The sequence below is a fragment of the Alternaria metachromatica genome, assembly GCF_023757995.1.
Source record: "Alternaria metachromatica strain BMP 0045 chromosome Unknown scaffold_24, whole genome shotgun sequence".
Classification (NCBI taxonomy): domain Eukaryota; kingdom Fungi; phylum Ascomycota; class Dothideomycetes; order Pleosporales; family Pleosporaceae; genus Alternaria; species Alternaria metachromatica.
In genome coordinates this window covers 375,479-390,898 of record NW_026055515.1, presented here as the reverse complement: position 1 = coordinate 390,898, position 15,420 = coordinate 375,479, and positions in this window count along the sequence as shown.

Below are 15,420 nucleotides of genomic sequence, written 5' to 3'. Positions count from 1 at the left end.
TACTAGTAGTAGTAGAATATATTATTTTACTTAAGAAGAGAGCTATAGAAAAAAAATAGAGTAATCTTTAATTAGGCTAGATAAATTTATATAGCTACTAATTATCTACTATAATATAGCTATATTCTATCTATTTTAAAAGTTTCTATAGTAGCTAGAACCTAGAATTCTATAAGTTAAAGTTTAATTAAAATATAACTATTCTTACCTATTTAGTTACTATTACTAAGTAGAAAGTGCCTAGTTATAGTATAAAAGACTAAAGTATTCTAGATTATTTTAAAAAATAGAGCTAGAATTTAAGTCTTATACTCTATAGAATATATACTCTTTATAATAAGATCTAGATAGACTACGTAAGACTTATAGTTATTAGCGTTAAGAGAAACACTATTCTAGTATAATAGAAATATTAGTTTAAGATAAAAGCTATTTACGTAGTTTATATTAATAAATAACTTATTTAGAAGTAAGTAATAGGTTAAAAACTCTTTAGTAAAGCTACTATAATTTAGGTAGTTAAACCTAATAGCTTTTTTAGTAAGCGCTTTTAGTGTTTTCTTATCTAAACTCTATAAGAATTATAGTACGTTAGAAGAGAGAATAATAGTATTACGCTTACCTATATTATCTATAATTATTCTAAACTCTAGTAGAAAAGCTATAATTTTATTTCTAAAAAGAAAATAGTAACTATAGTCTTATTAGTATAGTTTTTAACTATAATAATTACTATATATATTAGTATTCTACTAATCTATAGAATAATTTCTATAGTACTATTTATATAGAAAAATATAAGAGATAGCGTCTAGTAAGTAGATATATCTTTAAGAACTATATATATTATATAATTAGACTAAATTAGGCCTTTATATAATAAAGAAAAACTTAAGTCTAGAGTAAAGATTAGATATCTACTTTCTAAGTCTATATAAAATATACTATAAGCTCTATATAGCGTGTATACGTATTAGAAAGAGAGTTTCTTAGAGATAATTAGATTAATTTAATAAATCTCTAATTAAAAGTAGTATAAGAGCTACTAAAACGCTCTAATAATTAAAGTAAATATATTTAGAAATAAAATTAAGTAGAGATATATCTTAATAATTTACTAATATAGATATAAAATTTAACTATTAATTTAATATAAGTATTTAGACACTAATATCTTAATATAACTCTTTTTACTACTACTAAAAGAGAAAACTTTAATTTAAGCTCTTATTAAAGTATTTACTACCTTCTATCTTATAAACTACGTAGAGTAAAGAAGCTACTATTATTTAGTTAAGTCTATATACGTAATATTCTCTACTAAACTAAAAAGTTCTAAGTATTCTATATAAAACTATTTCTTTAATAATAATCTAGTGTTTATTCTAGTAGAAGCCTATTTATATTACGTCTCTAGTAGAGGTATAAACTAGTAGAGTAAGATTAGAAGTTTTATTAGTGTTAGGCTTACTAATAGTTTAGCTATAGTATATAGTAATCTAGTCTAGTAAAGTACTACTTTTCTCTTATAAACTAGCTTATAGAGTAGCTTAGGTCTATCTAGTACTCTACTTATCTACTTTTTCTTAAACTTATTTTTAAGTCTAACTATAATATTATAAAAAGTAATAGACTTTTACTAGTTATTATTCTCTTCTATAAGCTATTTTATTATTAACCTAGTTTTATAACTATAACCTATATTATTATTAAGATTATAATCTATATAGAGCGTAGAATCTAGATAAATAAAGTAGTAGGTATAAGGCTACCTTTCTAGATAATTAGAAGCTAGTACGTTAACCTTAGCATTATATCTAACGCTCTCTTTAGAGTTCTAGTAGACTAGTAAAATATTTACTCTACTAAGTATATTTATAGAAAGTACTATTTTATTTTCTTTATATTTCTATATAATTCTCTTAATAATATAATTACTACGTTTAGTAATATCTTTTATTTTATTATATTTAGATCTATCTAGAAGAGCTAACTTAAAATAAGCGCTATAAGTATCTATAGACCTATATCTAATATAGTAGTAAGCTTAAGAGTTTCTTATAGTATAACTAAATACTTCTTTAGAAAGATTCTATAGTAAGAACTCTATATAGATATTATTAATATTAATATTCTATACTATATTAAGATTATCTATAAGTCTATTAGTAGATAGATTTAAGTTTTCTAAAGATTCTCTTTTAATTTATCTATATATTAAAAAACTTTTTTTAGCGTTTATATATATTACTCTAGAGTATAGCTTATTAGCTATTATATTTTATTCTATTATATTTTATTCTACTACCTTTTTCTTAGTTATATTATATTTAGTTATATACTATTTAGTTATATACTATTTAGTTATATACTATTTACGCCTACTATATCTTTTTTTATTACTACACTAGAATTAAGTATAGATCTAGTACTTAAGTTAGCTTATATAATAGTAATAGTAAACTTACTTATTATCTTATCTATTATATTAAGTCTCTCTTAGTCTTCTAACGTAAATATATTCTCTATCTATTTCTTAAGTAACTTTATATATTCTTTTTTAAAGTTTTAGAGTATATTATTATAATCTTTAATTTTAGACTTCTTCTTACTCTAAGCTTTTCTTTTTACACTACTATTAGTGTTTAGCTTAGTAGAAGCTATATTAATAAATATCTTTAATTTATTTTAAAAACTACTTATATTAAAGCGCGTTTTATTTATATAGTATATAAAGCTATTTACTAAATATTAATAAAAGAGTACTACTATATTTTTACACTTAGTACTTTCTAGCACTATTTATCTTTTTAGGTAACGTCTAAAATATATAGTTTATTTCTTAGAGGTAATATATAATATCTAGCTATTTAGGTAGATTTATAACTTTTATAAATCTAATTAAGTATATTCTTCTATATACTATATAGTATTCTAAAGTCTTATATAAAGATTTTATAATTCTAGTCTTAGAAATAACTAAATTATACTATATTAGAGAATATCTATATATACTTCTAGATTATATATACCTCTTAATTTTTATATCTATTTAGTAACTAATCTAAGAAGATCTTCTTCTAAGTATATTTAGAAATAGATAGTATAGATAAATAGCTAGGTAAGAAAGCATCTTTTTTAGCTAGTAGTAATTTCTTTAAAAGTAATCTCTTAGAGAGAAAATTCTTCTAAGTCTTTATTATAGGTACTAGATATATTAATTTCTATACTATTAGTTATCTATATACTATAAGATCTCTAGTAATCTATAAGTTATATAGAAGATAGTAGCTAATCTAATTATATTAGATTTAAATTATATATATATAGCTAGCTATTATCTTTCTAAATATATATCTATACTTATACTTTATACTAGTTACTAATCTTATAACTATAATAGATAAAATTATTTTTCTACTTTTAGAAAGATTTCTACTATAATCTTTTTAAGACTATAATAATTTTATTAAAACACTAGTTATAGAATATAAAGCTACTTACTTATATATAATAGGTATACACTAACTACTTCTACTATAATATTATATCTATAAGCTTAGACTTAGCGTTTAGTATATCTAGATATAGATTACTTATTTAGCCTCTCTATCTAGTACTCTATTCTATTTATAAAGCTTATAGCCTTTCTTATTTTATATTTTAGTACTTATCTAGTCTTTTAGTAGCTAGCTACTTTAGTAATAGATACTATTCTTAAGTATTTAGTGTACTCTACTATAAGCGTCTTTCTAGTATCTAAATAGCGTATTTTAGTAAAGAATATACTATTTTTTCTACTCTATATAAGCACTAATAGCGTTTATATAGATTAGAGTATAGAAGCTACTAAAGAGCTAAGTAGCTAGTTTACTTTAATACTTATAATAAATCTTATTCTTCTACTCTTTAGTGTAAATATAGTAGCTAATATCTTATATATTTTCTTAAGAATATACTAGTAAACTTATAGTATAGTTAGCTTAGTTACTCTAATCTAAGGTTCTATTTACGCTAGATAAGAACTTACTATATATAAATAGAATAGTAATATTAGTATAATAAGTAGAATAGCTATATATATATATTAATTAATATTAGTACTATATTCTTACGTACCTAGGTATTTAGATACCTAGAACTAATAAGTATTACTTCTCTACCTACCTTCTATTATTAGATATATAAGATCTTCTAGATTATCTACTTTAGTTACTCTATATTAATATATATATTACTATAGCTTTATATTTCTAAAGTAAATAAAATAGATTAAGTCTAAGTAATTATAAAGACGTATATATAGGTAGTAACCTATACTTATAGAAATAGTCTTCTTATCTATTATAATTTTTTAGTAAGTAAGCCTAGTACTAGTATCTTAGTTAAGAACGTTTATAATAGCCTTTAAGTAAAGGTTAAACTCTCTAGACCTTAGAAAGTTAAGCCTAGTTAGTATATATATCTTACTATAATAAGACCTAGATTCTTCTTAATACTCTAGCGCTACTCTTTTATAGTTATAGATAAAAAATTAGAGAACTATAACTTTTAGTTACGTATATAGCCTAGAGTAAGCTTTATAAATTAACTTCTAGTATAAACTCTTAGTAGAATAATAGAGCTTAGCGCTTTTATAAAGAAGCTTTATAAATATAAATTTAATCTATAAGACTTTAGTATAGTAGCTTTATTTACTAGTAGAATTAGAATTATTAGCTATTTTATCTATATTTAAAAGCTTATACGTAACTATAGATAGTTAAAGACTAAGACTTAAGACTTTCTTCTAGTTTAGTAGATAGATAATAAGTATTAGCTAGACTTAGTGTAGAAAGTTATAAATAATATATTAAGAAGAGATAATCTTCTAGCTACTATAATACGCTAGAATATACGCGCTCTATTTAGAAGTAGAAAGATAAACTAATACTTAGATAGTAGTAGTAATAATAAAAGTCTAGAGATATAATCTATACTATATAAAGAGAATATAAGTATTATAATATAGTAATCTAACGTTACTAAAAGCTAATTCTCTTTAGATTATAGATATTTATATCTATAGTAACTATAAAATAGTAGATAAAGTAGAATATATAGTACTATATAAATAAGTAGGTAGTTAAATTACTAAGGTAAAAGAAAGGCTAGATATATAGTAAATTATTAGTAATATACTTAAGATAAGAGTAGAAAGACTTATAATATATAGTAAGCTTTATAATTTTATATTACTATTACTTTACTAAATAACCTAGGTAGTATATATATACTAGTAAATAAGGTAATAGGTATAAGAAGTTATTACTTATACTAGCTATAAATAAGTAAGGTATCTAGAGCTAGATTTCTAACTATTTAAACTAAGAAAGTATACTAGAAAAAGAAACTTCTTACTAATTAAGTATTATAGTATTAAAGTAGCTTAGCTAGATAGTAATAAACTTTAAATCTACCTATTTATAGATATAGCTATATTTCTTAGACTCTTAATTACTTTATAAAGTATAATAAAGTTATTAAATACTTTTTTTTAGTTATAATATAAATAGTCTATTATATTTATAATTACTTTAAAAAGGTCTTAGATTTTATTAAGAGCTTTTTTATTAAGTAAGCTAATAATATATACGTATAGTAAGTTTTAGAAAATTTTAGAAATCTTTTTCTTAAACTTCTCTATATACTAATAGAATTCTTAATAGTAGATAAGCTCTAATCTAAGTTCTCTATTTCTTTAATTAAGAAAATTAATATAGTTAACTATATCTCTAGATTACTTTAACTTCTATATATAGTAAGACTTTATATCTATTACTATTATCTAACCTTTATAGTATTTTATAATATAATTAATATTATTAGCTTTAAGTAGTCTTCTATAAGATAGTTATTTCTTAGCTAGATCTATAGTTAAGGTAAAACTATTTAAAGAGAGAGTCTTAAGTTTACTAGATAATTATAGATAAAAAAGTGTAGCTAGGTTTTTTTATATTAATTCTATAGTATACGCTTAGCTTACTAACTATCTATAGATATAGATTCTAGATAACTAACTATCTTTCTAAGAGTAGAAAATCGCGTAGAAAACACTAGCTCTATTAACGCTAGCTTTATTAACGCTAGCTTTATTAATAGTAGTTCTATTAATAGTAAAATTAATTCTACTACGTTTAGTACTATAAAGTAAAAGTTTTAAAGTAAAAATAAACTAGTAGATCTTATACTTCTAAAGCTTACGCTAACTCTTTAAGTAAAGTATAAAGTTTTTACACTACTTAATAAAGATTCTAAAAGATACTACTAGTGTATATATATTATAGATCTAGAAGAGAAAAGACTTTATTATCTAGACTAAGAAATTACCTTAGATACTTCTAAGTATATCTATTAGATTATAATAATCTAATATAGCTTAGAAAAATCTATTATTAGTTTAGATAATCTAAATCTAAATTTTCTTAATATTATGTCTATCTTCTAGTTTTAGAGTTCTCTATTTACTATATTTAATAGACTTAGTCTTCTCTTATCTAAAATTACTATATCTTATTCTCTATAGCTAGAATTAGCTAAGATAAGAATAATAAATATAGAGGTAGAGATATTAAATATATACTTATTCTTGTAGTAATAATATATTAGGTAATTTCTAGTATCTACGCTCTTAGCGCTATAGGTATTTACTTACTATTAATTAAAGTAGAAGATATTATAATCTTAGTAAGTAATAGTTAAGTTAAAGTTAGTACGTATTAAATACTTCTTAGAAAATTCTTAACTACTAAATAATAGTAAGCACTAAACTAAGTATTTTTATAAGAAACTATAGTAGATAAAAAAGCTAATACCTTTAGAATTATGCTAGAAGACTTAATATTCTATATTCTAGATTCTTTAACCTTATAGTAAAGTAATAATCTTTTTACTTTTAACTAACGCGCTAGTTAAATAATATATCTAGAATTATAGAAAGTAGCTATACTTCTTATAAGTAGTAGCGTAGTACTAAGATATTATAGAATAGTTTTCTTAAAGATTTATTACTTACACTATTACTAATTTCTTTTATATTAAATATATAAATTATAGTACTTCTAGTTAAGTATATAGTAGAGACTTAACTTAGTAAGTTAAGAATATTAAAAGACTAACTATAGAGTATTTATAACTATAGATACTTAAATATATTACTATTAGAGATATCTCTAGTTCTTTCTAGCTAACCTCTTTTCTCTCTATAGTTTCTTTTACTATTTATCTTTAGTAGTAAGTTTAAAAGCTTTATTTAGGCTTATAATCTTATTCTTTCTATCTTTAACCTCTTAGAATAGTATCTTAATTTTATTAGAAAGCTCTATATTACGTTAATACAAATCTATATTTTAATCTATAATATATTTTAACTTAGTAAAATATTCTTCTAGATTCTAATTAGAAATTACCTATATAAGTAGTACGTTTTTAGCTAACTTTAGAATTATTCTACTAATACTTTAGCTATTATATAATTTACCTACTTCTTCTCTATCTAGCTTAGCTTAAAAGTTATTTACTAAACTTTTAGCTTACTTAGTAATCTTATTAGTAAATATCTATAAGTTTTTTTTAAATTAACTTAGATTTATATAAAGCTTCTTAGAGTTCTTATATACTTTTAAAAGCTTATAGTTATATTCTTAAAACTTTATAAATTACTAGTTAAGAAGTTTACTTTCTTTTTATATTTATTATAGCTTTTACTCTATCGCGAAGATCTAGTGTTATATATTTTAAACTTCTTCTTAAGCTACTTAAAGCTATCTATATACGTTTTATAGCTAAGCTAGGTTATAATAGTATATATTATTTATATATAGTGTAGCTTAGATATAGTATATTTAGTAGTAAGACTTTATACTTCTCTAATATCTATTAATAATAAGTATATTAACTAAATAGTTAAAATACCTCTAATAGCTATACTAATACCTAATACGCCTATAAATAACTTATTATTATAGAATTTAGTAAGAAGCTTTAGATATAGAAAGTACTAGAGTAAGAACTAGACTAAATACTATATTAGTAGAAAGTTTTAATATTTTATTATACTACTTATAAAGTTATAGAAGTATTAAAGAGAATATAAAAGCTTATATAACTATAGAAAAATTAAGTAGCACTATATTAGAGACTACTCTACGCTACTAACTAGTGTTTTAGATCTAATATACTTCTACTATAATCTAATTAGCTTTTTACTACTAGCGCTTAATATATCTATTATATTTATACTTAAGTACTATATACTTATAACTTAAGAAAATTAAGTACTTATAATACTATACCTTTAGCTACTACACTAAGCTAAGTATTATTTATAGTATAGATATTAAACTATCTAGTATTATAATCTAGAAGATAAAGGCCTACCTAAGAATAAATTAGACTTTATACTTAATATTTTCTAGTATAGAAGAGATATTAGAGCTAGAAATAATTAATAATTAGAGATAATTAAGTATATATAATTAATCTACTACTTAAGAAAGTTAAAATAAAATCTCTAGCTATATATCTAAGAGCTAAGTAATTACGTATCTATAATTAAGTAATTACAACTACTCTCTAACTTTAATACACTTTTTAAAGTAGTAAGAGTATTAATCTACTCTACTAAGACTAATTCTATTAAATCTACTATAATTAGTATACTCTAGTAGAATCTAGGCTTAAGAATCTAGAGTATAGTAGTAGATTATAGTCTAACTAAGCATTTAATTATACTTAATACTAATAGTAGTAAGCTCTTACTTATTTAAATAAGGCCTAATAGCCTAGAAATTAACTTTATTAGTTTAGAAATTACTTTATAATAGCTTAGAATATAGCTAATAGCTATAGAAATCTAGGTATTTAACTAGTAAGAGATAATTCTAATAGTAAGATCTAGGCTTCTAATCTCTTCTAGGTAAGATTTATAGCGTAATTAATAGCTTAATAAGCTACGCTAGCTTTCTACGTAGGTATGCGCTTAAACTAGAATTAGAGACTTTATAATAATAAGTTTTCTAATTCTTTTCTTCTTTACTATAATTATCTACTTCTATATTATTAAAACGCTTAAGCTAATAAGCTAATAAGCTATCTATCTAATTAACTCTTCTACTTAAGATTCTTAGCTTTTAAGTTTTAGCGCTTTTAAGCTCTACGCTTAATTCTCTACTCTACTTAATACTCTACTCTACTTACTTCTTTATCTTCTCTATTACTATAGTAAGTTCTTACTCTTATATCTAAATTAATAGCTAACTATTATAATTTAGTCTAATAATCTAACTTCTAACTCTAACTCTAGCTATAAGCGTTAGCGCTCTAGCTTCTACTATAATAGTATTCTACACTCTAATTATAATACCTCTAGTAGTAGTAATTATAATATATAAGCTAGTACTTAGCGTAATAGCGCTTAGCGTAACAGCGCTTTACTTAATAGTACTCTATAGTTAAGCGCTTAACCTCTCTACTACGCTTAACTTAAAAACACTACTACTTAAATTTTACTTCTCTCTTCTAGAATAATAGTAGCTAATAGCCTATTCTCTAGTAGCTTTATATAAAGTAATTAAACTTCTAATACTTAACTATCTTAGAGCTTTATAAATTCTAATAATTAACTAAGTTAGAGCTTTAAAGTAACTAGTAGTTTTAGTAATAATAACTTCTATAAGAGTTATAAGTAATTAGAGTTATATACTAAGCGTGCCTACTTAGGTTATAAAAGCTTTTAGTTTAATAATTTTAATAATAAGAATATCTAAGAGACTATTAAGTCTATTTCTAAGAGTAGTATCTTTATTACTAATAATACTTTTTAAACTTAGAATTTAGGCCTTTAGTAATCTAACTATATTAGAAACTAAGGCACTTAAAATTAAGAGAAGTAAGCGTCTCTAAGTAATAGTTATAGTTATAGTTACTTTTATAAAAAGTCTAAGGCTAAAGCTTCTATATCTAAGACTCTTCTAGATTATCTATACCTAGTGTATACTAGTTATCTACGTAAGTAAGTTAGAGTATTACCTAACTATAACGCTCTTTAACTTTCTAAGTATAAGTATTATATCTATTAGTAGCTTCTTAATAATATTTAGAAGACTAATTATTTTAAGTAACTCTATTAGATTATATATTATTTATTCTATAACTCTTATAATTACTATTCTACTAATTAAAATCTATATAATTACTTTATAAATATAGTTAATTACTATAGTTCTAAAGTAAGTTTATAATTCTCTTTTCTTTAGCTCTTTTAATCTTTTACTAACTTAATAATAGCGCTAAAGTACTAAAAACGCTTAAAAGTATTATAAGTAGCTCTACTAAGATCTTTACACTTATAAAAAGTAGAAAAAAAAAGCTAAGAGTAGTTCTAAGATACTAGCTAAATTATTAGATAGAACTTCTAAGTTCTTAGATAAAAAGAGCTTAAAGAGTACTCTACTTATAACTCTCTAAAGCTCTAATTAATATAGTGCTTATAGTAAGTTTATAATACTAAGTAAGAGAATAAGAGAGATTAATATAAGTAGTAGCTAGATACCTTTACCTATACTTTCTACTTAGAGTTATCTACTTATAGCTTTTAATCTAATACTATAATACTTAGAATACTATTATTAGAGCTTATTCTAGTAGCTACTACTACTAACTTTCTAGCTATAGGCTTTTTAATTTAGAAATTAGCTACTATAGAATTAGTAGTAGAATTAGTATAGTTATTATTAGTTTTAGTAGTGTAACTACTAGTCTTAGTAGTATAATTATTAGTCTTAGCTACGTAATAATTATTCTTAGTATTATAATTTTTAGCTACGTAGTTACTAGTCTAATAGCTCTATATCTAGTATTATAAGTAATAGATTCTATTACTATACTTAGTGTTAGCTAGCTAAGGCTAAGTATAAGAAGGTAATAATATATACTAAGTATAGCTAAATATAGCTTAAGATTTATATATAAGCTTAAGCTACTAAAACTACTTATCTAAGAGCTTAAGTTAAGAACTTTAAGAATAGCTAGAATAGTAAGCTAGCCTTTAATAAGAATAACTATAAGAGTTATAATTAAAAAGATTAGCGCTATAGTAGTTAGTAAGTAGATAGCTATATAAGTTAGTCTAGTAAAAAAGTTTAGTAATTTATCTACTTTATGCTTATATTAATTATTAGTAATTACTTCTTTATAACTAGGCGCTACTTAGAGTAACTAAGATCTAGCTTAGATATAATTAATCTTTATAGTAGTAGTCTAAATAAAGATCTCTCTACTCTATTTACTTCTTAAGAATTAAGTATTATAAATCTTATAAGTTAAGTAGCTATTTAAACTTCTTAAACTATTATTAGGTAAGTAATTTAGTTAATCTATCTATAGATATAATTATAGTCTCTAAATACTTAACCTTAAATAATTCTTTAGTATATTTCTACTATAGCTATATATTCTAGATATTAATATACCTAAGCTAAGTATTAATATACTTATTCTTTCTAATAACTAGTCTAATAGTTTACTAATTATTACACTAAACTATCTAAAGTTCTCTAAGATTAAGCGCTAGCTTCTTAAGAAAGCGTCTAAGCGCTATAGCTTTCTTAGTAGTATACTTAAGAGTAAGTAGCTCTACTTCTATAGTAAAGATAGTAACTATACTTTATTTTATAGCTTTCTAGAAAATTACGCCTTTATATAATATAGTAATATATCTATAAGATAATTAGTAGGTCTCTAAGTTATTAGTAAAGAATATATCTTTAGTAATTATTAGATTAGACCTATTATAGTTACTATACTAGATTATATTAAAGTAGGTATAGTAGAAATATATAATTACTTACTCTATAGCTTTCTTATACTTATTACTTAAGTTTATAAGAAAGTATAAGAGCTTTAAGGTAGTATACGCTATATCTAGTTAGAGTATAATTACTATATATAGTATAAAGCTAACTATTTTCTAGTATCTCTTAATCTTAGGCTTAGTTACTTCTCTAGTATTCTTAATTAGCTTCTCTAATAGTAGAGGTATTAGAGAGAAAAATCTATTTCTAAGCTTAAACTTCTTAAGTATCTTATCTATATATATATTATAAATAAGTATAATTATCTTTAGATATTAGTCTCTAATTATATAAATACCTAGAAACTATTCTACGTCTCTCTAATTTTAGATTTTATACTTACTAGAGATCTTAGCCTATATAGCTATTACTTATTACTTTATATTCTTATAATAAAGTAATAGAATATTATTAATATAGAAGAGAATAAGAATCTTATATTCTTAATTAAAGAAGAAGTAGAGCTCTTTTTAAGAAGCTATTATACTAATAGCTTTTAGCGTTTTTAAGAACTTCTTATACTATAATAGTAGAAAGTCTTATAATTTATAGAGCGCGTAGTTAAGCTATATATATAATTCTAGCTTTCTAAAGCTATCTAGTATCTTATAGATTACTAGGTTCTCTACTATAATCTTTATATTAAGAAATGCTTCTATAATATTAAACTATTTAATCTCTAGATTACTTTAGGTAGTAATTACTATTATAGCGTAAAAGAACTTTATAGTAAGTATTACTATATAAGTTATATTAATTAAGTTCTTCTTCTAAAAATCTTTATAAACTATAATTTAAGCTTTATATTTAAGAAGATAGCTATTCTAATTATACTTATAAGTCTATACCTATTTTAATAGAAGTAGCTAATTTTAGACTTATAACTTATAGATTTCTATCTAGGTTCTTTTCTTACTTAGCTAATTAATCTCTCTCTTAGAGGTATCTTTAAAGAGTATACGTATTAGATACTAAATTAGTTATTTTTATAATCTAGGCAGCTCTTAGAGATTATTATAGTATTAGTAAGTAGCCTTTAGCTTATACTTACTAAGCGTAGTAGCTATAATAATAGAGTTTATAGTTTTATAGCTAGCTTAATTATTTTAGTTTTTTTAAAGACTAGAGAGGTAGATTTTATAAAAGTTAATCTAGGCTTACTTATTAACTAAGCTTATAATTACTATATTTACGCTACCTACGCTATTACTCTCTAGTTAATTACTAGGCTAAGTAGGCTATTTACTTTTATCTTTTAGATATTTTAATAGTTAATAGATATTTATAGAAAAAGAGTGCTTAGACTCTTTATCTATAACTCTTTTACTATAGCGTATTCTAGAGAATTTAGCTATTAGCTAATTTTATAGCTACGTTAATTATTAAGAGAAGGCTACTAATATAGATAGCCTACTTCTTAGTCTCTTTAGCGCTTACTCTAGTTAAGCTAGTCTTTTCTCTATTTCTATAGAACTAAAGTCTATTATAATAGACTTAATAAATAGAGTTAGATCTTCTAATCTATATATAAAAGGCTCTCTACCTCTAGACTCTAATAAATTAGCTCTCTTAGGCGTATATACTACTCTTTAACTATTAGAAACTTTGTAATTACTTTAATTACTTATCTCTAAAATCTTACACTTAGGTATAAGTTCTAGAGTAGTAAGTCTAGTAGAAAGCTACTAATTATTAGAAATTTCTACTAGAATACTAGTCTTATACTCTATCTCTATTAAATTAATAAAGCTTTAATTATATTTAATAAATAGACTAACTATATTACTTTAATTATAGTCTACGTTACTTCTAAGATCTTACTTAGTAGTTAATAGCTCTACTATACTTACTATTTAATTAATAAAAAGAATATTAAACTTCTCTATAGAATTATTAAACTTACTATTATTAAGTATCTTAACTTACTTAAGTGCTTTATCTCTAGTTAGCTTCTCTTTACGCTTATCTTAATAGAACTTCTACTTATTAAAAGTAATATTATAAGTTATAATTACCTAATTAATTACTAGTACTTATATATAATATATATTAGAAGCTTAATAGCTAATAAGATATTCTATATAGCTATAAGGCTTAACTTTAAAGTTTTAATAGTGCTTTCTAGCTACGTAATTACTATTAAGTAAATATACTTAATAGCTATAAGTATAGATTCTACTCTAATCTAAGCAAAGATTAGCAGCCTAGTGCCTAATCTTAGGTAGCTAATAATATTAGAAATACTTTCTAAACTATTTATATAATACTTAATCTAGAGATTAATAGCTATAAAGCTATAATAGACTTATTCTATAGAGTTAAGCTACTATATTTATAATTACTAGCTAGAGTTCTGCTAGAAGATTAGCACTTATACGTATCTTAATTAACTTAGTAATAAGCTCTTAGCTAGCTTTCTCTACTAAGCTATTAGACTTATAAGTATATAGTAAAAGTATTATAATTATAATCTTCTTCTCTTCTACCTATTTCTTATATCTTAAGTACTCTCTCTAAGGTAATATTATAGTATTATTATTCTAATAAATTTCTATAATCTTCTACTAATAGTAGCGCTTAACTATAGCTATAAAGCTTATAATAACTTCTATTATAGAGTCTAGAGTCTTATTCTTTAGATTATAATTATATAGCTTATCTAAATAATTCTTTTTAATAATTAGAGCCTATTTATTAAGCGTATAGCTTATAGAGAAGTTAAATAGATTCTATAATACTCTAAAGAAGAGACGTAGTAATAGCTTATAAGAATAATAAGAGATCTTTTAAGATATATAGATAGTAGTGTAATTATTATATTTACTACGCTATATATCTATAATCTCTATATTCTAGGCAGCTTTAATAAGAGCCTTAAGAGCTTACTTACCTAGATAGCTAGATTTTTAGTACTAAAGATTAGTATTACTAGTACGTAATTATAGAACTTATAAGTAGGTAATAGTATTTATAATAATAGAATTAAAGAGATAGATAGAAGAGTTATATTTAATAAATAAGAAGTTAAATCTATACTTAAGAGTTATAAAAATAATAGACGCCTTTAGCGTACCTATTCTAATTATATAATTATAGCCTATATACTATATACTACTATTTCTAAGAAGTTTCTCTAAGATAATATTAGTGTAGAAACTAGAGATAATCTTAACGCTAGTAAGTATAAGATTAGTCTTTCTAGATTCTTTAGAGGTACTAAGAATAAGATAAAGTACGTAATTACTAATACTAATTACTAGAAGAATTTAGCTACCTACCTTAACTATTTCTCTATTAGTCTTAATAAAGAAATTAGACTTAATTAAAGCTTTATTATTAACTAAGTAGACTATAGCTCTACTATTAAGAATTATACTAGCTAAGAGTATATAAGGCTTAAAGCCTATACTAAAAATAGAAGATCTAAACTTAGTAATTAGCTTCTAAAGATAAATAATTATAAAGACTATATTACTTAGGTACTTAGAAGCTAGAGCGCTTATTTTCTAGCTAGATTACTTAACCTCTT